At 47.6% G+C, this 25,345-nt stretch overlaps 1 long non-coding RNA gene and 1 pseudogene across 2 annotated transcripts in view; one reads left to right on the forward strand and one right to left on the reverse strand.

The window, feature by feature from the left end:
• Nucleotides 1–3,410: 3,410 nt before the first annotated feature.
• Nucleotides 3,411–4,773, forward strand: LOC149336593 (uncharacterized; annotated as a pseudogene).
• Nucleotides 4,774–11,106: 6,333 nt separating this feature from the next.
• LOC149336594 (uncharacterized) overlaps nt 11,107–25,345 on the reverse strand; it is a 50,955-nt gene continuing 36,716 nt past the window's right edge. Inside the window, exons 5-9 of one of the 2 annotated variants that reach the window (XR_016284575.1) lie at nt 22,991–23,091; nt 19,860–19,886; nt 18,512–18,535; nt 14,847–14,994; nt 11,107–11,228 (exon numbers count right to left, since the gene is read on the reverse strand). This is a non-coding gene — a long non-coding RNA (uncharacterized LOC149336594). The remainder of the gene's footprint in view (nt 11,229–14,846; nt 14,995–18,511; nt 18,536–19,859; nt 19,887–22,990; nt 23,092–25,345) is intronic. The other variant, XR_016284576.1, reaches the window with a different exon arrangement.

The following is a 25,345-nucleotide window of genomic DNA, read 5'->3' on the forward strand; positions in this document are numbered from 1 at the left end:
GTCTGAAGATCCAAGAAATTATGGTTTTGGGAACCAAAGGTCGTCGCTACGAACCACTATAACGCGCTGAGCTTCGATTTGCCTAGTAATTTTATGGTTCATAACACGCTATATAGTTTGATACCACTCCAAATAATCTACGCCAATTAAGTGGTTGGTTCACAATCTGTGTACCCATCAGCGCTTCAATTCGGCTGTTTGCACACAGGGGTATTTATAAGGAAACGAAGGTATAGGTTGTTGCGAGGCGCGTCTCTTTTTTAACTCTCCTCTATCTGTCCGCCAGTCGGCAGGCCCGTGATCTTTCCTTTTCGTGCGAAGGCACTCCATCGAGCGTACGGCTCCGAGCCGGACGCCGTATGGGTGCACGCTGCCTGCACGGGTGATGAAGCGACAGAAGCTGTGGTGGACTCTTTATGCCGACGATATCACCCTGTGGACCACCCACGGCAGTGACGGCGACATAGAGAACACCTTACAGGAAGCAGCCACCCTCACCCAAAATTACGCACGGACCATCGGACTGTCTTGCTCCCCAGAGAAGTCCGAACTGCTCCTCATCCGTCCTAAGAACCACCGCTGTCCCCGCTCCCCCATTGCCATTGAACTGAACGGTGACCCGGTACCTGAGGTTGGCACCCTCCGTGTATTGGACCTGCACATCCAGAACGATGGCAAAAACGCCACCACTCTGAAGAAACTCAAGCAGGTTGTAGGCGCGATATCGCACCTCATCCGCAGGGTTTCGGGACGTCATAGAGGCATGAAGGAGAGCGACCTATGTCGCCTCATTCATGCCTTTGTCCTCAGCCGTGTGCTGTACACTACCCCATACTTACAACTATCCAAACATGACATAAACGCTTTGGATGCTTTGATTCGCAAGGAATTCAAAGTAGCACTTCATCTTCCTCTCAACACACCCACAGACAGATTACTAGGCTTGGGCCTCCACAACACAATCGGGGAACTGGTGGAGGCCCACCGACAGGCCCAATACATCAGGCTCACAAAAACCTCCACAGGTCGGTATATCCTGGACTCCCTCGGAATCAGAATACCTGCCAACGACCCAACCCTCCTCGCCATCCCACAATCCCTTCACCGGGAGCTCCTCATCAGGCCGCTCCCGAGGAACATGCACCCGTCCCACCATGAGCAGCGCCGCAGAGCCCGTACGAAGGCACTCCATCGAGCGGACGGCTCCGAGCCGGACCAACAAAGGCCCCCGCGTCGCCTCCTCGCACAAGCGTCTACGTCACCAAGCTCAGATCCTCACTCGGATCGACGGTGACAGCCCTCGCCCAGCGGCTGCATGCGAGGGGGCAGAGTGGACAAGCCCACACAAGAACAGCTATGGATGGCTCGCATTGGCTTCAGCCGTGACTTTCGCCAGAACCCAAACTGATTTTTTTTAGTTTTAGGGATAATTAGTGCCCAAATATTACCAAATACCGCAGCAATGAGCTAATCGGTTTTAATTATACAACTATATTTTGAAGGAATGGCACACAACATCGTTAGGCAGCAACATTTTCATGCGCCTCTGTCGGAGTTTTTTTTTTTCACTAGTGCTGGCCACAGTGATCGGAGCTGTTTGCAGTCGTTTGCATCGGACATGGAGGAATCCTTCCTCCATGGCACCGGATGTTGCCGGATAGCGAGCGTGTAAGCGTGCGTCCTTTTTACGTCTGCAAGATGCATATTTTCGATTCTGTGCTGTGTTAGTGCTCGTGAACGAGCTGTGAAAATGCCGGGCTGCTGTTGCGCTCCCAACTGCAAGTCCAACTATGCAGGAGAGCCGAGTGTGCGCGTGCACATGTTTCCCAACGACCCGGTGCGGCGGGCGGCATGGACAAGAGCTGTTCCCCGGAAGGATTTTACTCCTACGAAGAACACAGTGGTAAGCTATCACACAGTGGTATATGATATGACTTATGAGTCGATTCGGGGGATTTTTATTAACGCAATGTGTACTTTTCCGGCTGAACGTATCCAGCAAGAGCTGAATCGGAATGCTTGCGTTGTTGGAGCCTGAAACGTGCTCATTCTTCTTTTTGTAGTATTGAAAGCCGAACCGAGCCGTTTATGTTTCTGGCGCTACAAAACGTGTTCGTACATAATTTTTTTTTGTCATTTCAGCTCTGCGAGATGCATTTTGTGGCAAGCGATTACGTCAAAACATCAAAGTACACAGATGTGAAGACGGGGAACGTTATTGAAGTGCCGCTGAAAGTCTTCAGGCTGAAGCCGGATGCGTTACCAAGTGTGTTCCCGAATTGCCCCCAGTATCTTTCTCGGCAACATGCATGCACTCGGGAGGCTCCGGAGGAGAAAAGAAAACGTTTTGAGGACGAATCACTCCGCATTGAAATGGAAAAATCTCTGGAAGAAAAACAACAAGACAAGCAAAACAAAGTTACAAGCTTTTCTGAATTCCTTCTTGCTCTACCAAGCTTTAACACTTCGCCGTTTTGGTCTGTGATCAAAATGGAGTCTAAGGTCCTATTCCTGGATTTGACTGTTGAACAAGGCGCCTCTGTACGTTCATCGGTGGTAGTTTGTGACAACATGTGTGTGGAAGTGTACTATGGGGAAACCCGCATTGTGGAACTTCGTGGTGTCACTGTGCCTGCAGAGTTGCAGGATTTGCGACAACTAGGTGACATCCTTCAGCATGTTGAGTGTCTGCGCACTCCTCATTCTTCCAAGAATGACCAGCGGACTCACCATCTGCTTGCAACTGTGGCGGTACTGTTGGAAGAGTTGATATGCAATGATCAGCCCCAGCTACACGAATGGCACATGGAAGTCGTGAAGTTCATAAAATCCCAAGTACACCTCATCCTCAACAACGCAGCACGCTACTCGTCAGACCTGCTGGTATTTGCAAGTCTCCTTTACACCATTTCGCCGCATGCGTACAGATTCCTCAGAAGTTCACTGAAGGTGAAGTTGCCTCATCCAGAGACAATAAGACGTCTCTGCTCCGCTCAACAAGGTAGCCCAGCCATTGAACAGCAAGGCTCCTCTTTCCTGTCATACGCTAAGAAGGTTGCTAACACATTGAAAGAGCATGAAAAGATAGTAACTTTAATAATGGACGAAATCCACATTCAGTCATACTTTGATTTTAAAGCTGGGTCAGTAGCAGGTGCAGCAGTCAACACTGCTAGCCCGGCAAAAACAGCGTATGTCTTTATGTATGTCAAACAACAAAGATGTGCATATTTTACCAGTGGCTACAATTGATGCAAAATGCTTGCATGATTTTCTGCGAATGCTGGTCGTCAAGCTTGAAGATGCAGGATTTAAAGTGATTGCCATCATCTCCGACAATAATTCCATCAACAGAAAGACGATGTCATTGTTTTCAGATCCTCCGAGACTAAAGATAGTTTATCAGCATCCAGTTGACAAATCCCGACCTTTGTTTTTTGTCATAGACCCTGTCCACGTGTTGAAATGTGTCAGAAATAACTGGTTAAATCAACGCAATGCAGGAAGGTACATGTACTTCCCCGATCCAAAAGGTCCAGACCCCAAACCCAAAATCTTGGCAGCATCATTTAACACTTTATGTGAGCTGCATGAGTCCGAACAGAATGAGCTTTTGAAGATTGCTCCGACATTGTCATTGAAGGCGTTGAATCCTTCAAACATGGAGAGGCAAAACGTAAAGTTGGCATTGAGAATATTCAATTTATCAACTGTGGCAGCACTTCAAAATAGCAACCTTCACCTTGCTGATGGCACGGCTCAGTATATCAGCATGGTGCTAACGTGGTGGAATATTGTTAATGTTAAAACTCCCCGAAAAACCAGCGGCTTTCAGACGACCTGCAGAAACCTATAACGTCGACACCTGGTCCCCAGTTAGAGTTTTTGGGGAAAATGATGCAGTGGCTAGACTACTGGGAAAGTTTGAAGCACGATGCAGGACATTTGACAAGGGAAACGCACTCAGCTTTATGTCACACAACTCATGCGCTCCATGAGATCACTATCTACTGCCTTGAAGAACTTGGTATGGAATATGTTTTGCTAGGCAAATTTCAGACAGATTCCCTCGAGGATCGCTTTGGTCGGTACCGTCAGTTGTCTGGTGCCAACTATCACGTGTCCATCAGACAGATTTATGAGTCCGAGACAAAGCTGCGGTTGCAGAAAGTGCTCGAGTTACCAGACATTGACATGGTGTGCGATGTTCCTGTCATTAGCTCCAACTCACTGTTAAGCCAGTTTGATGTCACAGTTAGTGACAGTGATATTGAGAGGAAAGTGGCAAGGCTTCCAGCTGTGACATATGTTGCCGGTTACTGCGCTCATGCAGCTCTAAAGAAACTGTTGTGCCAGTCATGTAAAGAAAATCTGGTAATGGATGATGCAGAGATAGACATTGCTAGGAATGTCCTTATTACCAGCATGACTAGGGGTGGGCTGAAGATTCCACGTGAACTTGTTGTGAATGCTGTGCTTACCACAGAAATAGTGCTCGACAAGCTTAGGAGTCCACGCTTCGCCAAACAGTTCTTTGCACTTCCTAAGCAGAAAGAAGTTCTAGTGGCTCTTGTGTACGACATCCGCAATGATAATGATCACCTGAATGTTTGTGTTAATGGGCATGCTCCTCAACAAGTCATGCATTACATTTTGAGTGCAGCAGCAAACACCCTTTTAAACAACTTGTGCAAAGCACCAAACGACAAGTTAGCAAATGACAAGTTGTCTGCCGCAAAGTCAAAGCGAAAAATTCAAACTGTTAAAAGTTGAGGTGTCATTTATGCAGTTTTGTTTACACGGTATGGTTTGTAAAAAAAATACCTTTTTCTCTCATCAATGTCAAATAAAATGCCCTTCATCCTACCTTCATTCTCAAGATGGTTTCTCGTGTTCTAATCTGTTTCTGTTCTGTGTGACGAAAAATTGTGCACGCCTGGTTTTGCAGGCTTGAAGCAATAGTATGTGCCAAAGCAGTGAAGTGTATTCGCAGAAAAGTTACTCTACCAACTTTTTTCTGACACTGACGTGTATCACATTTATGTGCACTTTTACCAAAATGTATTCTTGTACACCGACAAGAATGTCAAGCTGTGTATAATAAACGACCCTGTATTGCTGCTGAGCAGAAATGAGTGTCATTTTATGAGTGTTCATTTCCTCCACCTTGAACTCTTGACATTGTAGTTTCATGTAATGTCAAATTTTGCCATTTTCATAACATCCCTGATAGGGCTTTTGAAACTGTAAGCAAAAAACATCTGAAAGTGATAACTATATTATAATCGTGGCTGTAGGTTGAAAAGTGAATAGCTTATACTTACCTGACAAAGAGGTGATCCCCAACGGTGATGATAAAATTTTAATCTATCGCATCCAATCAGTCAGAAAACTGTTTCTTACATGTGTAAGCATGCAAAACGCCTCCTTAAGGCGCGAGGCTACAATCCGTGGCGATTTTTCCCGTCCAAGCTTCGTACATAACTGTAGATACGGCATTTTAGTCAGTTCCTACGTGTAACAAGAGTCAGCGAATTTAGTTTTATTTTGCGGCAACGCGCCGCTTACGTGGAAAATCGGGCGAGGTGAAGCCCACTTTCAGGACAATCTGACCTGCGTGACGTCACGCCGCCGTGTGGGGGCCTTAAGTCTTCTAGGTGGTGTTGGCCGGACGCCGTATGGGTGGACGCTGCCTGCACGGGTGATGAAGCGGCAGCAGCTGTGGTGGACTCCTCTTTATCTGCCCTCATCACACTACCTCTCCCTCCCGACACCTCCCCAGAGGCTGCAGAGAAAGCCACCATTGCACTCGCAATCACCCGCACGGAAGCCCGGTACATTTTCAGTGATTCAAAAACAGCGATTCTAAATTTTGCTCGAGGCCGAATCCATGTCCCTGCTTTTGGCATACTGGACTCACCCGATGCACCCCCGCCCCGCCAAGTGGAGCTGATATGGGTGCCTGCGCACTCCAGGAATCCCGGAAACGAGGCTGCCAACCATTTAGCCCGAGGTTCTTTAAACCGGGCTGAGGTGGCCTCGGATGCGGGATTCACGAAGGAGCGCATGCACTCATTCAGTGAGCTGACCCAGGTATACAGAGCCTCACGCCAGCTCTACCCTCCGCCCCACCCCTCCCTAGATAACAGACACGCAACACTTTGGCGCAGATTACAGACACACACTATCCCCTCACCCCTTAACCTAGCCCACTATCATCCCTCCTTCCCTACTCCGGCATGCGCCCTATGCCCAGAACCCTTTGCTTCTTCCCTCCACATCCTTTCCCTCTGCCCGGCGGACCCTCCCCCGCGGGACCTAGAGAACCTCAAGACCTGGGAGGACTGGGAGACACTGCTGCGCTCGGAGGACCCGGCCGTGCAGACCATCGCCACCGGCCGGGCTGCCAGTGTTATGGACCTCAGGAACATAAACACTTGAGTGGAGTGGGGTCGTGCGGGGGCCCTGGGGCGTGCCCCGAATTCCTGTTGTAATAAATTTCTCTCTCTCTCTCTCTCTCCTCTTTATCCGCCCTCCTCACACTACCTCTCCCTCCAGACACGTCCCCAGAGGCTGCAGAGGAAGCCGCCATTGCACTAGCTATCACTCGCACGGAAGCGTGGTATATACTAAGTGACTCCAAAACAGCGATTTTAAATTTTGCTCGAGGCCGAGTTCATGTCCCTGCTTTTGGCATACTGTACTCGCCCGATGCACCCCCGCCCCGCCATGTGGAGCTCTATATGGGTGCCTGCGCACTCCGGGAATCCCGGAAACGAGGCTGCCAACCTTTTAGCCAGAGATTCTTTAAACCGGGCTCAGGTGGCCTCGGATCGGTAATTCACGACCGAGCCCATGCACACGTTCAGTGAGCTGACCCAGGCATACAGAGCCTCACGCCAGCTCTACCCCCCGCCCCACCCCTCCCTAGATAACAAACACGCACCACTGTGGCGCAGACTACAGACACACACTCTCCCCTCACCCCTTAACCTAGCCCACTATCATCCATCCTTTCCCACTCCTGCATGTGCCCTATGCCCCGAACCCTTCGCTTCTTCCCTCCACATCCTTTCCCTCTGCCCGGCGGACCCTCCCCCGCGGGACCTAGAAAATCTCAAGACCTGGGAGGACTGGGAGACCCTGCTGCGCTCGGAGGACCCGGCCGTGCAGACCATCTCTACCGGCCGTACTGCCACTGGTACGGACCTCAGGAACATAAACACTTGAGTGCAGTGGGGTCGTGCGGGGACCCTGGGGCGTGCCCCGAATTCCTGTGTAAATAAAGTTTTAGAGCGCAGCTCTTTGGCGTCCGTTCCTGGGTTTCGCGTCGTCGTCGGCGTCGGCGTCGGCCTCGGCCTCGTAACCAGCTCCGCCCCCAATGTCACGCCTTTCAATTGGTCGAAATGCTCGTGACGTCCCAGTGCGCGAATTTCAAATAGGGCCAATTGTACTTTGGCTAGTAACCATGCAACCAATCAAAGGGATCGTATAGTGATGCTGCAACTAAGTTGGACTGAGTTTAGTTAATTGCTTAATTAATCAATTATCCTAATTAATATAGAGGAGAATGAAGAGGTCAGAAGAAAAGAAAAGAAAGACGCGCGCCGCAGCGACAACAGCGTCCGCGGAAGGAGACGCTGCTGAAAAAACAGATAAGTACGAAGCCGCGTTCCCTCCACCACCACGCACTTCCCCACTCAGTAAGGCGTTGCTCGTTTCATATACGTTGTGTCGAACATCCTAGACAGTTCCAACAATTGTCAGGTTAATGACAGAACACGATGGATAGAAATACAATAATATAAATATGAAATAGCCTAATTAACCTTTCTAGTTAGACCGCATAAATCAATAAAACCGAGAACAAAATTGGTCGAGTTGGGGAATCGAACCAGGGTCTCCGGAGTGCGATACGAGCACGCTAGCCACTCCGTAATGCCAGCTGAATGGTTTGGAATGAACAAAGGCGCGTCTAGCTAATACGGCGTCTTCGTTCACTCCCATCTTCCCCCTTTCCCTTACGGCGAGGTGCAGGTGTCCACCCAGATATGCGAGAGAGAGAGAGATACATTTCCTTTCCTCAAAAAATAAATTTACCGTCCAGCAAGGCGTACAGCCGAATTGGCGATGGCGTTCTGTGGACTCCCTGGCAGCGTTGCAAGACGCTGTCGCATTCCACTCTTACAGGCGAAGCTTAACATGTTAACCACACATCAGTAACACACGCAGACAGCCAATGGACGCGTCATTCGCTGGCAGCACTTAATTCATCATTCACAACCCCATTCTTAACGTACTCTCCCTTGCCGCACATGCCAAGGACGTACACCACGATCACATTCTGCGCCATTCCTCTGTACTTTGCTTTGCTGAAACCTGGATGGATCCCGAAGAGCCTCTCGAAATCATAGATTTCCTATACTGCTGTGGTGCTCGCAGAGACCACAACAGAGCGGCGGGAGTCGCTATCTACTTGCGCACAGGTCTCTCTGCAATACCAGTCGAAATGTTTGGCACGTCACATGAAGTTGGCGAACTGTGCGCCGCAAAGTTGCCCAACGGCTTGCTGGTAGTAGCTGCCTACTTCGCCCCTACCGCACTCACGAAAGACGTCGTGCACTTCCTGCAACTCGCATTAACCGTCCATCGATCCACACCGATGTTAGTAGTGGGGGACTTTAATGTTGACATAAAGACAAACAGCAATTTCCTAACACTTATGCGGGAGAACATCCCGTTCCTCTCGCTCGTAACGCGTCCCACGGCTGTGACAACCATGCGAGGCACTTGTATAGATCTCGTCTTTGAGAATCAAGCATTGGTGTACCAAGTCGAACATATATCAGTCTATTTCTCCGACCACAAAGCTTCCTTCATGACTGTCAAGAACTGTTAGTGGAGTCTTTGTTAAAGGAATACGTGTGAAAAATAAAAAAAAAATTCTGTGATAGCGCATACATGTGTTGCTCGATTTCTTTGCCTCAATCTATCGAAAAGGTGAAACAGCTTATTTGCTGCGCTCAAATTTCGCATTAGGAAGTAACGTAATCGTCGGTAATTTTTTTTCTCTCTCTCTCTCAGTCGCAACACCAACAAGGTGTAGTAGCATATGCGCACTTTTATGCGGCACTTGGGTGCTGCTTATAAGTATAGCTCGTTGTTATGCAACCGGTTGGGTCACATGGTGCCACCCTGCTGCGTTGTTATGGTACGCCTGTAAACTAGTGACTACCACCCATGGTTACGTATTAGGCGGCCATTTTAGTTACCTTATATAGAAATTTAATGACCTTGTGTTCAATACTCACAAGACCTTGAGTAACGTGAGTAGTAGAGAGAGAGAGAAACCTTTATTTACACAGGAATTCGGGGCACGCCCCAGGGTCCTCGCACGACCCCACTGCACTCAAGTGTTTATGTTCCGAAGGTCCATAACACTGGCAGCACGGCCGGTGGCGATGGTCTGCACGGCCGGGTCCTCCGAGCGCAGCAGGGTCTCCCACTCCTCCCAGGTCTTGAGGTTCTCTAGGTCCCGCGGGGGAGGGTCCGCCGGGCAGAGGGAAATGATGTGGAGGGAAGAGGCGAAGGGTTCTGGGCATAGAGTGCATGTCGGAGTGGGGAAGGAGGGATGATAATGGTCTAGGTTAAGGGGTGAAGGGAGTGTGTGTGTCTGTAGTCTCCGCCAGAGTGTTGCGTGTTTGTTATCTAGGGAGGGGTGGGGCGGGGGGTAGAGCTGGCGTAAGGCTCTGTGCGCCTGGGCCAGCTCACTGAATGAGTGCATGCGCTCCTTCGTGAATCCTCGATCAGAGGCCACCTGAGCCCGGTTTAAAGAACCTCGGGCTAAAAGGTTGGCGGCCTCGTTTCCGGGATTCCCGGAGTGCGCGGGCACCCATATCAGCTCCACTTGGCGGGGCGGGGGTGCATCGGGCGAGTCCAGTATGCCAAAAGCAGGGTCATGGACTCGGCCTCGAGCAAAATTTAGAATCGCAGTTTTAGAATCGCTTAAAATGTACCGGGCTTCCCTGCGGGTGATAGCAAGTGCAATGGCAGCTTCCTCTGCAGCTTCTGGGGAGGTGTCTGGAGGGAGAGGTAGTGTGAGGAGGGCGGAAAAAGAGGAGTCCACCACAGCTGCTGTAGTGCTAACGCTCCAAAACAGCGATCCTGCACCCGACGAGCAACCTACAAAAGTGCGACGCGGAATACGAGCCAGGTGACAGTCTGCGATTGGACACTGTAAAGCTACCATGATCTTAAAGCTAGGCCACTCGGCCGCTACCCTACCAGATCCTTCGACGAAGATGTGAACTCGCCTATGAATTCCCAACGGAGAGACAGTATATCAGCTACGCCGGCGCACCCAGAAGTAGTGAATATCAAGGGCCTAAAACCCACCCTATCACGTCCGGGTTTCCATCCTGATTGTTTATTTTGGCTGCCTTTGTTCCCTTCCACTCTCAAGCCATGTTTTTAGGAGAAAAGTAATGTTGTAAAACTTTTTCTTTCTCGGAAGCTTTGGCATGCGCCCTTTTTGCTTTGGTTTTGACGTGAGAAACGCCGAGATTTCTGCGGTTAAATTGTAGCCGAGGATAACTACTTCTACGTCGTTCATTATTGGCATAGATGCTTTTCGCACCTTATCTCAAAAGTTCCCCATTATCTTTACACTGGCCACTGCCGTCGGCGGCGGTAATTTTCTTTTTCGACGACCTTCAAGCACACTTGTTGTTGCCTCTGCCTACGAGTTTTTAATAAATGATGTCCAGGCAAAGCGTTATTCCGCATGTCTAAGTACTCGGCTCTCTGCCATCTGCACTACGTGAAAATATGTAACCGACAAAACAAAGATTATTTTGCTCATCACCTGCTTCCACATCTTTGGGACAGAATAATCACTGCAAGAGAAACGCTGAAAATGACTGGATTTGACATGATGCTCGAGAAACGATTCTTTGATGTCAGCAGAGAATGATGCTGATCGCTCTGAGGACACGCAGCATGTTTGGGAATGCGGTACGGTTCACAAAAACAATCAGGAACGTAAAATTGATCGTTTAAGTAAAACACTTTATTTCCCCAAAATCAAGGCTCCTTAGAGCAACGAGGGCAACATAGAGCTGCAAAGACGGTGCGGTACGACTAAAATCCCTACAGTTGCCGTGGTAGTATGATTCCGTATGGGTTCTCAATATTGGGAGGAAGCCTACCTTCCCCAAGGTAGCCATTGCCTGTAAAGCACAAAATATGTGAGTAAGTGTTTACCACAAAGATGTGCGAGTATTTCTTGTCGTTTCAGTAACAGGCTTGAGAATAAGTAAATTAGAAGAGTTTTACATTTTTTTAATTCGTTAATATTTCCACACCATCTTTTCAAAGATGGCGCCAATTGTTTGCGTGCAATATATTGGCGCCACTGTTGTAGCGGAGTTGTTCCGCAATGACCACATTTTCTATAGAGCTAGACCGTGTTTAAAAACAAAGGGAGCGCACGCGGCAGTCGGACTTTACAGGGGGTGTAAAGTAGGCCCAGCGCCCATGAAACTACATGAAAACTAATGTTTTCAATGCAGTTTTCTCATTTCGCAGTTGGCCTACGATGTCATTCTTTCGTGAAGAGTAACCATGAACATATTGGCAGTAAACAGCATTTCAAAGCCGTTGTATCGTTAATGCGCCTCGAAACTTGCGCATGACATTCTCTCGCCGCTGAAGGTAGGCACCCTGTGCGGCGACCCTCACGCCACACTCTCCCACATCCTTTTCGGCTGCCCTGCTGATCCTCCCCCGCAGGGACAGCCCGCGTTATCAAGTTGGGAGGACTGGGAGGTCGTGCTCTCGTCTCCGGACCCGCCATCGCAGCTTGCTGCGGTGCTTCGGGGTGCCGACGTCATGGACAAACACCGCATGAACGTTACGACGTAGAGTGGGACTGTGCGGTGGTCCAGGGACCCAAGGGGGGTCTAAACACACTTGCCATGATAAAGTTTTTCTCTCTCTCTCTCCATAAAAAGAAATGTAAGCAATACTTGCGAAATTATTTTTGTCCTTTCACAGACCACAAGTGGTGGCGGCCCTTCGTTAACAGTTGCTCAGCGCTTTGAAGAATACTGTGCCGTAGTGCGCTTCGTAACTTTGGTTTGGTTTGGTTTATTGGGGAATAACGTCCCAAAGTGACTGACGCTATGAGGGACGCCGTAGTAAAGGGCTCCGGAAATTTCGACCACCTGGGGTTCTTTAACGTGCACTGACATCGCACAGCACACGGGCCTCTAGAATTTTGCCTTCATAGAAATTCAGCCGCCGCGGCCGGGATCGAACCCGCGTCTTTCGGGTCAGCAGCCGAGCGCCGCAACTATTGAGCCACCACGGCGGGGCGCTTCGTAACTTCGAAGCTATCTTTTTGAAACACCCAGAAAAATGTTTTGTGAAACAGAGCTTACCGCCAAACAGCCGCTATTTATGCTCGATGTTTCTCCGAATCGCGCAAGCTTCTTTACCGTATGCTGCGGCATACGGTAAATTTTATTGCTAACACAGTCGCTCATACCACACAGGCTAGACAGGCTACCACACAGGCTAGACAGGCTAGACAGCACAAAAGGCACTTCTGAAACGCCATGGCAAGCGCCCGAAGGGAACCGCGCACTTTAGCAGCGGACGACCACCTACGACTCCGGCGTCCCTGAGTGCTTTCTGCATGTGTAATCACGGTGATGGTTATCTGATAATATACGCGGTTCGGTTATTTAGGGTTCCGCATAAGTTAAGGACAACGCAGCGATCAAGGTAAAGGAAAATGATAGGTGTAACTTTCAGAGATCTTAAGTGGATGAGGGAAAAAACGCGGGTTAATGACATCGTATTCTAAGTGAAGAGGAAGAAATTACCTTTGGCAGGGCATGTAATGCGAAGGCAAGATAATCGCTGGTCCTTAAGGGTAACGGAGTGTATTACAAGAGAAGGCAAGCGTGGCAGGGGGCGGCAGAAAATTAGGTGGGCGGATGAGATTAAGAAGTTTGCGGGGACACAGTCGGCGCAGATGGCAAAAGACGAGGCTAATTGGAGATACATGGGCGTAGTAAGGCTGATGAGGACGCTGTGCCATGTGGTAGCAATGTCTCACTGCACCAGGAAGTTGAGCGAATAGGAGAAAATCCCAGCGCCTTTGGGCGTATGTCCGACTTCACAACGCACATTTATTGCGGCTTTTGAAAAAGACGGCTTCAAAATGACGTAGCGTACTTTGTTCTACTTGTATCCGCCAACTGTTAACAAACAGGTCCCCCCCCTAGTACCCTGTGAGACGAGAGGAGTTACCGGTAAGTCTTGCTTGCACATGTTTCTACCAGTCGCGCATCTCTTAGCACCGGGAGCGGCATCCGACTCGTATGCGCGTGTTTCGCGGTGTTTAAAAATACTGCGCCTTTGAAATCACGCTGCATATTTTCACAACCTCTTTCCGTGTGTTTATGGTTACTCTTCTCCAAGGGACAAAAATACACGCGCACTTTGAAATCAGAAAACTGCTTTGACAACTCCCTATTTATCTCCCTCTCGACCTGTGCTCTAGCCACTAGAGGTGCCCACTCGATGGAGGCAGACTTTAAGCACTGCCATTAAGTAGCAGTAATCTCTTGCGTCCACATTTTGGAAACTATATTTGTTGACACTCAGACCATATTCCAAGTAAATGCTACAGGTAAAATTCCACTTCTGGTTGTGTGAGTATTAGATTTTTTAAATACGAATCGAACTCGAATAGTTGGCTTTCAAGACCAGATCGAATAACATGCGTTTATTCGCTCTTATTCATCTAACCTCGACCACAAAGTACAGAAATGCTTGTGAATGCACTCCGTGAATTTCGACTTTTTTGTAATGGCGGGGCCATTTTAAATATTCAAACTATATATAACAGATCTGTGCAAACGTGAATGCTTCTGCCGACACTGGTTGGTGGCATTTGTAACTACCACGTGCTTCACGTTCCAAGAGTAATTGTTACATACTCGCGAACACAATACCATTGGATTATTGGCTGCGTGCTCAGCGTGCACTGCTCTGAAAGTCAGTGGCCCTCCATTAATGCCTATCGTTAAAACAGCAGCGAGTGCAAGGATAAGAAATTAGAAAGCACAAGATGTGTAGTGCTTTAGTAGTCCGGTTATTATCTTGCTTTTTTCTCTAGTTCACGCTGGAATATTTTGATCGTCCAACCACCTTGCTTTAAGTGGTGTCGCAGAACATTAGACGAGAAGTTAGCCTTGACAGGCTTATCAGTTGCATTGATCTCAGAGAAGTTGTGACATCATTCGCAAATGCGAACTTACTAGAGTTCAGCTAACGGAGCTCCAGGTTAGTGTTAACTTTGTAAAATAGTAGTTGGCACCTATGCAAGGAATGTACTATCTTTTTCCTGTTTTTTTTGTGAACGCATTTTTTAGTTTATTTACGTTAGCGGCATTTTGTAACCTGATATTTGAAGAGTAAACTAGCTTCGAGGGCGACACTGTAAGGACTGCTGAAGTGTAGAATATACTTATGGATATAATATTTGCTCCGATCGAAGCCTGACCGCCATCATAACATGGCGAGCCCCAGCAGCACAGCTGATCGACTCAATGTTGGATATGTATTGACAAAGGCGGGTCTTACAAAGGAGAGTGGAACCATTCATTTGCAATTCTGGGCCGATTACCTAGCCGCTTGGGAACGGCTGCAATGAGCTCTCAAACGTTAGCATCAGTGTACTTAGTACGCGATCATCATCCCACCACCTCCCCTCTAAAACAGAAATACTCCTCTCGACAGTGAAGTGTCCAGAGTCTGCGGTAATGAGAACTTACATTGAATCTTGTCTAGGTCTGAAGCTACTCCCTCCAATGTCTGGTTGGAGTCAGAGCGGATCATCAAAGAAAAGTCTGCAAGCATCTCGCAAATCATCGCTTTTTTAACTTCTTGGTTTTTGAATTGAAGGCCTTCTTCGACGCAGCACTGTGGGAAAAGAGATCACCGCATGGTTAAGAGATGTTCTTGAATCCCACTATCTACCCTTCCGTAGCGACACAGAAAGGTGAGCAATTAATGTTGCTCACATACGCAAGTTTGTTTTCCTGCCTAACGCGGATATGTCAGCAAGTAATGGAGTGTATCTGGTAATTATATTATTTCTGACATGCCAGCTTTCGGTCAGTTATAAAAATCACGTGTCCACTGCAGCACCATACTGACATAATTTCACCTTGGATGTTACCCTCATGCATTCTTCATGCATTGAACTTTCTTAGCCCATTTTTCGGACTAACGCTTCATCATTTCATATCTTACATCATTACTTACCGTTGAACTTTAATACACATTTAATAGCCGCATTTTATCTTCCATCCTTTTTCTTTTATTTGCCTTTTCCGCTCCGCTCTCCTTAAGTCTGTCTCCTGAATTACCTTTGCAATGCAGAGTAACATGCCTGTGAATTTCAATCACCGGCTAAATTCTCTGTTTTTAATTAAAGGGTTTTACTCTCTCTCTTTTCCTAAACAGCCAGAAAAAGGAAACATGGCTCGTACCCCATTTCCGCACCGATTACAAGCCCCAGTCTTCGCATCACAACCTTCCGTCCATTTTAAATAAGGGCGGACACATCAACTGTACCATACCTGTTGAACTACTTCAGGTGTTTTTTTTTTAATTTCGTAATCCAAATCTTTTTCCTCTCTGCGTTTTCCTGTATGTTTTTTTCTTTTTATTCTTCGTTTGCTGTTCCTAGCGGTGATGTTTTTTCATTGTGTTATTATACTGTTTTTGCTCCTACATTTTTGCAGCGATTATGAACACTTTTGCTCTTGTTGTTTTATAATTTCTTGCCCTTTCTTTTCAAGCAACACATTTTTATTTTTTTGGCGATCAGTGGCGGCAATTTTAAGGCCTATTCATTTTACTACAAAAATCCTGCGAGCGAAGCAGGTTTCTTTTGCGGAAAAACAGGATCGTATCGTCATGTGTTGACAGTCTTACCAACAGAACCACCGGTGTTTCTCCGTCTTGTTCGAATAAAGGTAGATCTGACAGCAGTTTTTTTTTTGCATTTCGCGAGTTAACTCGCGAAAGCTCCCTTCAGCAATGGAGGCGTCACCTCATTCATAGAAAGGGAAAATGTTTTAGGCATTGCGACTGTTCTCGTTAGGCTTAGCAGTGGCACAATCGTCAAACGAGCGAATTCACTGCTCATACATTTTTTTTATAAATGAAAAGTGATGAACCGAAGTCCGTGCGCCCAATTAGGGGCCGTAAATATACTGAATAAGCACTAACGATGACATTCTCGATTCTAAGCGAAGGGTCCTGCTTCAAAGCGTGCCTTTACGTTACGAATGCTATCTCCTTGCGGGCGCAAGAGCCGAAGTGGACGCTGTAGAAAAGTTTCCGCAGCCACATGTCAGCGGCTACTATTTTGGGGGCTAACGTGTTACTACCAGTTGTTCACTTTTCGCACAATTTCTGTGTTCGGGTACTTTCACGAGCTCCGTCCTCCTAAGAGAAAATAGAGTGTCTTCAACTTCTGGTCAGACACTACCAAGGTTTCCTTGCTTAGGCGCGTCAGAAATCGGACGCGCCATATTCACCACAGCCGACGCCTCCGGCGCTGATATCTGCAGAGTCCTGCCGTACTTGGGAGAACCCTTTATTGGATGAAGTGGCAGCAGCTATCTTGCGGACAGGCCTAAGAGCTGTCGCCATGAAAACGCTTCATTACACAGCGAACAGCGCTCCATTGCGTCACACCTCAGCAAAACAATCGGACGACGAAAACGGTCCCATTCCCGAGGAGTCGGAGTAAGAAAGTTTCCTGAATTGAGTTTAAACGGAATTTGGCGCCCCTATACCGGAAGTACCCTCAGTGCAGGGCTACTGCGGGGACGAGAACTTCACGAAGCGGTAGCAAGCGTCCTAACAGCCGGAGTAAAACACATACTGCATTTTTAGCAGTTTTTTTTCTCCCTCTTTTGAAATAATAGTAATAGTGCACGGCATCGTATCTGCTTTTTGTGCCGCTGGTTTTGCGCGTTAGTTCTCGTATGTTTCTAAGCGTAATAAAATCTAGGGACATTTACTTGGGTTTTCATAAAAACCTAGAAACAGGGCTTCCACATCCAACAATTCTGAACAAAAGTGTTTTTAACGGGAAAGAAAGCAATTTTTTTGCATATTATCGGATTTGTATATAAAAGTCAGTATAGCCGCACACCTACTGTCGTTAGGCTTCCATGTTCGCTATATTAACGTTTCTGCTATCGTAAAAAGCGTTCTCCACTGGTTTTCTATGACACTCTAAACTGGTCGATGCGAGCTTTGGAAACACTCTAGAAGAACGATGTTGCAGCGAAAGCTACGTTGGCCGCGAACTTGCGATTTCGCTGTTGCGGTGCTCCGAGGAGGCACCGACACTGACCTTGAGACGTTGCCTAGCAACCGCCGCAGCTGGCGGACGCCGCAGCCGCCGCGAGCTCGCCACGCCATTTGGCATGACGTCACACCACCTGCCTCGCCGCGGAGCCGCCGCCGCCGTTTGGTATGACGTCACGCCGCTTGCCTCGACGTTGAGCTCGCCTACGCTCTCTGCGCCAGCTGCGTCGCATGCCTGATAACAAGCTTTCGCTACGTATATCCTAGCAAAGCCGAGCTAAGCCAGTGCCAAATTTTTACTACAGATCGGAAAAGTGGACCATTGCATTGGATATTTAAGTACCAGCACCTTGCAATATTTCAATACTCAAAATTTTTGTCCAGAAATGTTGGACATGTATGGCAATCGCATGCCCTGGGTGTACCTCAGCTTACCACAAGGGCGATTGTTCTGCACTGCCAGAGGTAGCGATTAATGGCCTCAAAGCGAGGATCAAAGAGAGGATAGTCTATAGACCCTGCAAAAGCTAAAAGTAAAGCTATTGCGCGGTTTAGACAAAACGACAGCGTCAGTTAACGAATACATCAGCACATTTCTCCCTCTCCAGTATAAAGTCGCTGAACAAGAGAATATGAAGAAACAGACTAGAATTGTGGACAAGTCGGCCAATTTTCAGCCAGAGATGCGTACTTTGCAGGAGGTGGTCATGGGAGAAAGAAATGCTATTATAAAATCTAGAGGATGGATGAAAAAGCCGAAACTGGCACATCACCTCGGGAAATAAAAGGAGTAGAACTGGACATCAATGAAATTGATCAGTGTTCTCGGAAGCTGTATACGTGCTTTTATAAAATTTTCGTTTCTTGCGCTATTGTCTTATCAGACCGAGACGCCACCTCTGTGTGCATCATGCCACTCCCACAGTATAATTCTCGCTCGGGCTTTTAGGGTAATTGAACAAATTGTGCTTTTGACAGCACCTAACGGTGTTGCACAGGCAAAGCCTACTGGCACAGTAAACGAGTATAAATCAAAAGTAAGATGAAATGCAAATAAATTTTGCTCGCGTGCTTTCAGGGGAATGGCCGATTCTTTGAAGCTACTTACCATAAAAGTGTTAGTTACGCGATCCTGAAAAGGAAGGCACAGGGCAATATGTTTAAGAAGAATCGAATGCGGCAAGATAGCAAGCAATGGACCATCCTTGTTATGATCGCCACAGCCACCGCACATAAGCAACGGACCTCCAGAGTTCACAGGAAACACTTCTTGAATAAGCAAAACGAATTCAACTCCTTACCTGGACACCTCCGACACACGAAATAGTACGGTACACGCGTTAACATACGAGTGGAGCTCTGCTGCTAAATCACAGCGTTCCCAGATATTTTCTGGTATGTTTTGTAAGCTGCACTGATTGCTGGTGAACAAGTTTACAAATGTAGCTGAACCTGAAATTAACGACGTTGAAGTGGTGACGTCGGCTTCTTAGATACGACTACTTTATGTGACGTTTCGTATTCCAGCAGCGCATCATATATATATATATATATATATATATATATATATATATATATATACATGCCTTGATGCCTTAGGAAGCATAAGAGGGTTCCCACACAGCATCCACTCTCGCCGTTCAATGACGTTCTACGCCACAGCAGCGGTATCTCAGGACATGCTACGTCCGCCACTTAAGAACGTGGGTGGCGCTGATGAACACTCTCAAGATTAGGTTATTTTTAAACATAAATACCCCCGAAAGCAGAAGATTTGACAGCCGTCGCCGTAGCTCAGCGGTAGAGCACTGGACGCGTAATTAGGAGGTCGTGGGTTCGGATCACACCAGCGGCAGGTGGTTGTTTTTTTCTTCTGCTTTTCTAACCAATTAGCTTTAAGCGATAACATATTCACTAATGTGTTAAATCGAAGAACAGCAAAAAATAAATAAATTGATTCCAAATCCCCTGTGTCCCTTGGTTTCTGTGGCTGTTGGCTTCTCTCATATTTACAACGAGCCCCTCATTCCCCTTCCCAGCCCCTCATGCCCTATATATATATATATATAAAGCGACTCAGGCTATGAGGGACACCGTAGTGAAGGGCTCCAGAAATTTCGACCACCCGGGGTTCTTTAACGTGCACTAACATCGCACAGTACATGGGCCACTGGAATTTCGCCTCCATCGAAATTCGGCCGCCGCGGCCGGGAACCGACACGGCGTCTTTCGGGCCAGCAACCGAGGGCCGTAACCACTAAGCCACCACGGCGGGGCATATATATATATATATATATATATATATATATATATATATATATATATATATAATGGTCTGTGAACCTTAAGGCTGTACTTTTGACAAAAAGCGGTTAATGTATTGAAGAGAAACCTTCCTTTTATATATGAAGCGTGACTACAGAAGAATAGAGTTTGGCGAAGCATGCCTGACTTACCCGGCAAGATGCAGAATTGTTTATGCACTGAAAGGAAAAAATGTGGCCTGGTATAAGCGGTTTAGTATGCAAGAGTGACACACTGGCTATGAGGGAAACCGTAGTGGAGGGCCCCTGATTATTTTCAACCACCTGGCGTTAAATCATGTGAACTGAAATCGCACAGTACACGGGCGCCTCCTCCATCGAAGCCCAGCTCCAGCGGTCGGGACTACACCCTCGTCATCGGGCTCTGACGCGGAGTGCTCTAACTGCTGTGTCGCCATGGCAGGTTTACAGAAAATAACTGAGGCTTTAGTCTGAGCATTTGTTATTGTAGTAATTGGATAATTCGATTATTGGAAACGAATGAAGTGACATATTTTAAAGCTTTAATGAGGGTTAGGTTTATATTAACACCGCCAATGTTATAGTTTTTGGAAAATTGGAACTAAAAAACATCCTATTACAGTAATTTGGAGAGAGAATAATCGAATGAAATTAGCAGCTCTGCTCCTGAATCAATAGCTCAGAATGCTTGCGCGAATGTGAGTTGTCTGATTGGAGACACGAGCAGTAGTTTTCAGCGGATAATTTCGAGAATATGTCGAATACTGTTGGTTCACAAGAGTTTGTTTGGCAAAATATACACTTTGAAAACAGTGAGTTTTCCAAAGCCGTTACAAAAAATACGCACAGAGTGCACGTAAAATTAATGTTTACCTGGTTGCGAGTGCGGAACTAAAAATAAAAAAACTGTCACAATAAACATCACAACAAAAGTTGTAATTAGCTTGAGACATCGGTCGAAACTCCACAAAAAGGCACTGCGCATGATATTGCACCAAGGAGACAGAGTTGTTGTAAAAACACAAAAATTGACAATGCTAACATGGTGCTGCGTAAAAGTCTCATATTAGCGGAAATCAAACTGAATCTCGCCATTTTTTGGCAACGAGTTCACAGCGCCCTCTGTACTATCCTCCTCACTATACTATCTATACTCTATACTATTCTATCTATACTCTATAGTATCCTCCCCACACTATCCTCCTCGAAATCTCCGCCTGCCTAGCAGTGCTTCTCCAAACAATAGCCTGCCTTCCAATGTTTGGCCGTCCGGTCAGTTTCCGCCATGCGTCCGAAAGGTGTGACGCAGCGTACATGAAGCATCCACATTGGCACACGGTTCTACGCTTGCTCCTCACTCCGATTCACCACCCTGCCATCTTAACAGTGCTAATGCGGCAGTGAAATACCGCTTAGATGTGCTATACCCGCGCGCCCTCGCTCTCCGAATCCACCGTGGCCGCAGCGCCATCCAGTGCATGTAACACTTAGTGCGCGGCAACAACTTCAACGCCCTTGGTGTTCGCCGTGCAACAAAGCGCAAACCAACACGGGCGCAGTGGTGTAACGGCGACACAAAGGCCCCCTATAGTGTACCACATACAGGTTTCGCTACAAAAGCGCATGCTTGTTTTCCGGAGGACGGCTGACATCCGCAGTCCGAAACTGTGAAATCTAAGCGGATTCATGTGAGACCAGTAGATGCTCTACATGCTTAGTGAGTAGGTGCTCCCACTTTCATCACAATGACTCCTGCAACTGAAAATACCCTTTAACTACTTCATGGGTTGCTGGTATCAAGGTGGATCTGTCGTCCACTGGTGCCATGCATGGTACAGGTCACTTCCCTCCGTCACGCAGCGTGCGAGGGGGCGTTGTGGTAGTTTGGCAGTTTTGAGGTAGTCAGTGATTTTTTTGGTAACTGTAATCGCTTGGTCGCTGGCTGGCCTAACCGCTAACCTGATTAAAGCCGCACCCTTACAGTTACCTGAAGTGTCATGTTTGGAAGATGCACTACCTGGACCGAGAGGATGCACTGACCCTGATTCCAAGGGTGAAACACTCGCGCTAGGGAATCACGCATATGAAACACTGACTTAGCACTTTCATTTCAACGTGTATAGCTCTTGACTCTCGGTTTTTTGGATTGAACTTGGCCATGCGGACACCGCCTCGATGGAACTGCACCAAAATAATTGTTAACTTTTAACAACCACAGCCATCGAAAATCAGGGTGGGGAGGGATTCCACGTACATTAGGGCTCTGAGGTAGGCACGCCCTTCGTGCTGGTGCCCGTTCCTGCCATGATGCGTGGGGATGCTCGTGTAAAAAGTGTTTTATAAATCGGTCCCACTAACGAATATGGTTCAATCGCGCCAGCACTTGTTTGCACGGCAAATGGGGCGACAGTTAACTTCCGGCAACCTTCAGATCAAGAGTAGGGTGGAGATAGACTGCATGAAAGACGAAAGCAAGTTCGGTTACGTGCTTAGTCATCTGGACCGCAAGCGAGTGGAAGGGACAGAAGTTGTACTGTTTCATCGCCTTCGATCGCCAGTTACTCTCGAATAGTAGCCTTAATTACGACCTCGTTGTCACCTGGCTCTTGCTTCGAGCTTAGCGGGCACCGCTCTGCCATCCCAAAGCAAGGGCCTGTAGAAAATTTCGGGACAGCCTGAAAAGTTGACAACGGGAATGAGAACAGTGGTTCAATCACTAAGAACTACATACCCGAAAGCGCGGTCTAGCCATACATCCTTTTTTGTCTGCTTAAAGATCACGGATGGAGAAACAGACGACGTCGGCCTATATTTCAAGTGTTTGTTGTTGCTTTTTTTTCTTTACAAGGTCTGGAAGTTGAATGGGCGAACTTATGTTCTGGACAAACTTATGCACTGCAATATAGGGTACAGGGTATACAGTATACAAATGCTTCGTAATTTTTATTAACCAGACACTCGGACAGAATCAAATATAGAATACATTACTACTCTGCCGAACATATCAAATCCTTGCAATTTCGCACAAACCTAGACGTGAGTTTCTGGCGTAACGCTTAGATCGTTTTGGCGACACACCGACACTGTTCTTATTATATATCACGCAATAAGAGAAGCACTCTCCATTCCCCTAGAAAGCCGCGAACAAATTTTCTCGGCCACTACGATCTCAATTTTTGTCATAGGCTACCAAGGCGTGCTTTTTTAGAAGAAAAAAAGACGGCCTAAGTAATAATTCTCTGTAAGTATACATATGCACAAATATCAAAGCCCAAATATGTTATTAAACCCGGTGCGCTTACCTTGTCCATTCCTGTAGGAACCCTTATAACATCTTCTTTGCAGGACAACTCTGGGGCCTGACTGCTGAGAGAGCTCAGTTTCTTCTGCAGAGATTCAGCCACTAGAAATGGAACGGCGAAAACAATTGCTTAGCTCTAAGGGCTTTCTTACGAAGGCCAGATTTCATGTAATCCCAAACGATAGCTGTGCATCGGAAAAGGACAAATTTAAGAATGCCTCTGTTACCTTTGAATGAAAAAAAAAATGCGCCCTTATGAATCACAAAAGTTTCGACTGCTATGGATTGTCACGATATCGTGAGCGAATTGATTTTTGGTTGGCACCGCAATTATAATTATTCGGGCCAACATGCCCACCACTGCACTCTCCGTAGGTTTGAAGGGGGAGGAGCGATAAACTTCTCTACCCCGTGTGCGGAAGATGAGGGTCGACTCCTCACCGGCGATAGGAGCCACGCCTGATTAGGCGTTGACCGGAGGCATGAGGCGTAGGCAAGTTCCTTACCAAACACTTTTATACTTGGGCAAAGAACATCCACAAAATGTGCAAAACAAAGCCCAACAAAGAAGCGTCAATCCAGAGGCCTGACGCGAACAACAAGCACAAAATCAGAACACAAACAAATATTAACAGGAAAAGGAAAACATGGGGCTCAGGACTGCACAGCGTTATCAGAACAAAGCAATACTATACAAAAGGTTAGAACAAGAAGAGACAGGACAAATAGAGTTCAAGCGAGTGGGGAGAAATGGTGGCTTAGCTGCGGGGTGGCAAGGTCCGGTCGCAGGGAGCGTCGGGCTGCAGAGGCCCGCGGGGCTGATGGGGGGTTGCGGATACTGGCGAACTTGGGCCACGCGTCTTGAGGGCGCCGTCGCCGCGCTCTACGCGTCAGACACCCGCCTAGGCTCGCTTGCCGACCACTTCCCTGGCTGACATCACACACGTCCGCACGCACCGAAATCTCCAAGCCAACTGCCCGGCTCGCGATTTTCCCGCCGCCGCGTTCTCATGGCAAACAAAAAAGAAACAACCAAACAAATCCTCAAGGCCCAGTGCGCCGACGATTCGCAGTTGTTAAAAAGGGGGGAGAAGAAACACGAAGAAACTGAAGGGAACGCAAGGGAAAGCTACGGTCCTAACGAGAAGCGATGCCAACTTGCCATGGGCGGGAAGGGTGCTGGGGCATTCAACCGGCCGCTTCCCGTCCCTACATCGGCCAAGCGCTCCCTTCCCGGTGATAATCCTGGGGAGGGGGCGGAGAAGTCTTGACCCTCCAGCGTCGCGAGCGGTCAACTACCCCCGCGAGGGGTGCAAAATCGTCGCCGCCGCATTGTGATCCTTTCGTGATAAACTGAGGCGCCTTGCCTATTTCTGCTGCAAAAGTGAAATACGTACAAGGCAGGCACGACTTTGTGACATGCATGCGACTACTTCTATCTTCCGCATACAGGAACACACGCCGCAAGTCTAACAATCAGCATCGTCATCGTCCTAACAACTTCCGCTACAGCCCAAAGGCTTCTCTCATGACCCTCCAATTAAACCTGTCTTGTGCAGCTGCCCTCGCCTTCTCACCACAAACTTCCTAATCTCCGCCTTCCCTCTACTTTTCTGCTCCCTGCCCCGCCCTCCTGCTAAGCTTGCCTAGTCACTCTTCTGTTCCCCGAAGGGCCCGTCGGCTATCTTGCCTTCGCATTGCATGCCCTGAACCTGGGGATTTCCTCTTCATTTCAATTAGCGTATCGATAACTCGTGTTTTTTCCCTGGTCAATTCTGATATTTTCAGGTCCCTTAACTTTACGCCATCATTTTGCTTTTCATAGCCCATTGCTGCGCCCTACGATTGTTTGAAAGCCTTTATTTAGGCTCCAGGTTTCCACACCATATATGAGTGCGGCAACATAAAGTGTTGGATACTTTCTTCTTGGAGGATACTCGTAAGCTGCTATTACTGACCTGAGAGTGCCTTCCAAGTGCACTTCACCCGTTCTTATTCGTAGTTATTTCTCTCTCGTAGTCCGGGTCAGCGGTTCCTACCTGCTCTGAGTACACGAATTTCTCAACAACTTCCAGTGCTTCACTGCCTATTATGAACTGCGGGGCAATACTCGTTGGGGGGCTAGTTAGTGCATGTTTCCAGAAAAGGGTTGTAGCGCCGAAACAGACAACACACAGAAAGCCAGACAGGACAGGTGCAACTTCCAACTGATTTATTTACCGCGAATGCAAATGAATATAAGGCAAACGATCAAGAGGGATACAAGAACCACATATGCGCGGGAGGGTTGTACAAAAATTGAAAAAATAGATAGGTGAGTCAAACAGGTGTCTTACCCTCGTGTATCTAAAAAACA

This window comes from Amblyomma mixtum, chromosome 7, assembly GCF_055824585.1.
Source record: "Amblyomma mixtum isolate Tamu chromosome 7, ASM5582458v1, whole genome shotgun sequence".
NCBI lineage: Eukaryota > Metazoa > Arthropoda > Arachnida > Ixodida > Ixodidae > Amblyomma > Amblyomma mixtum.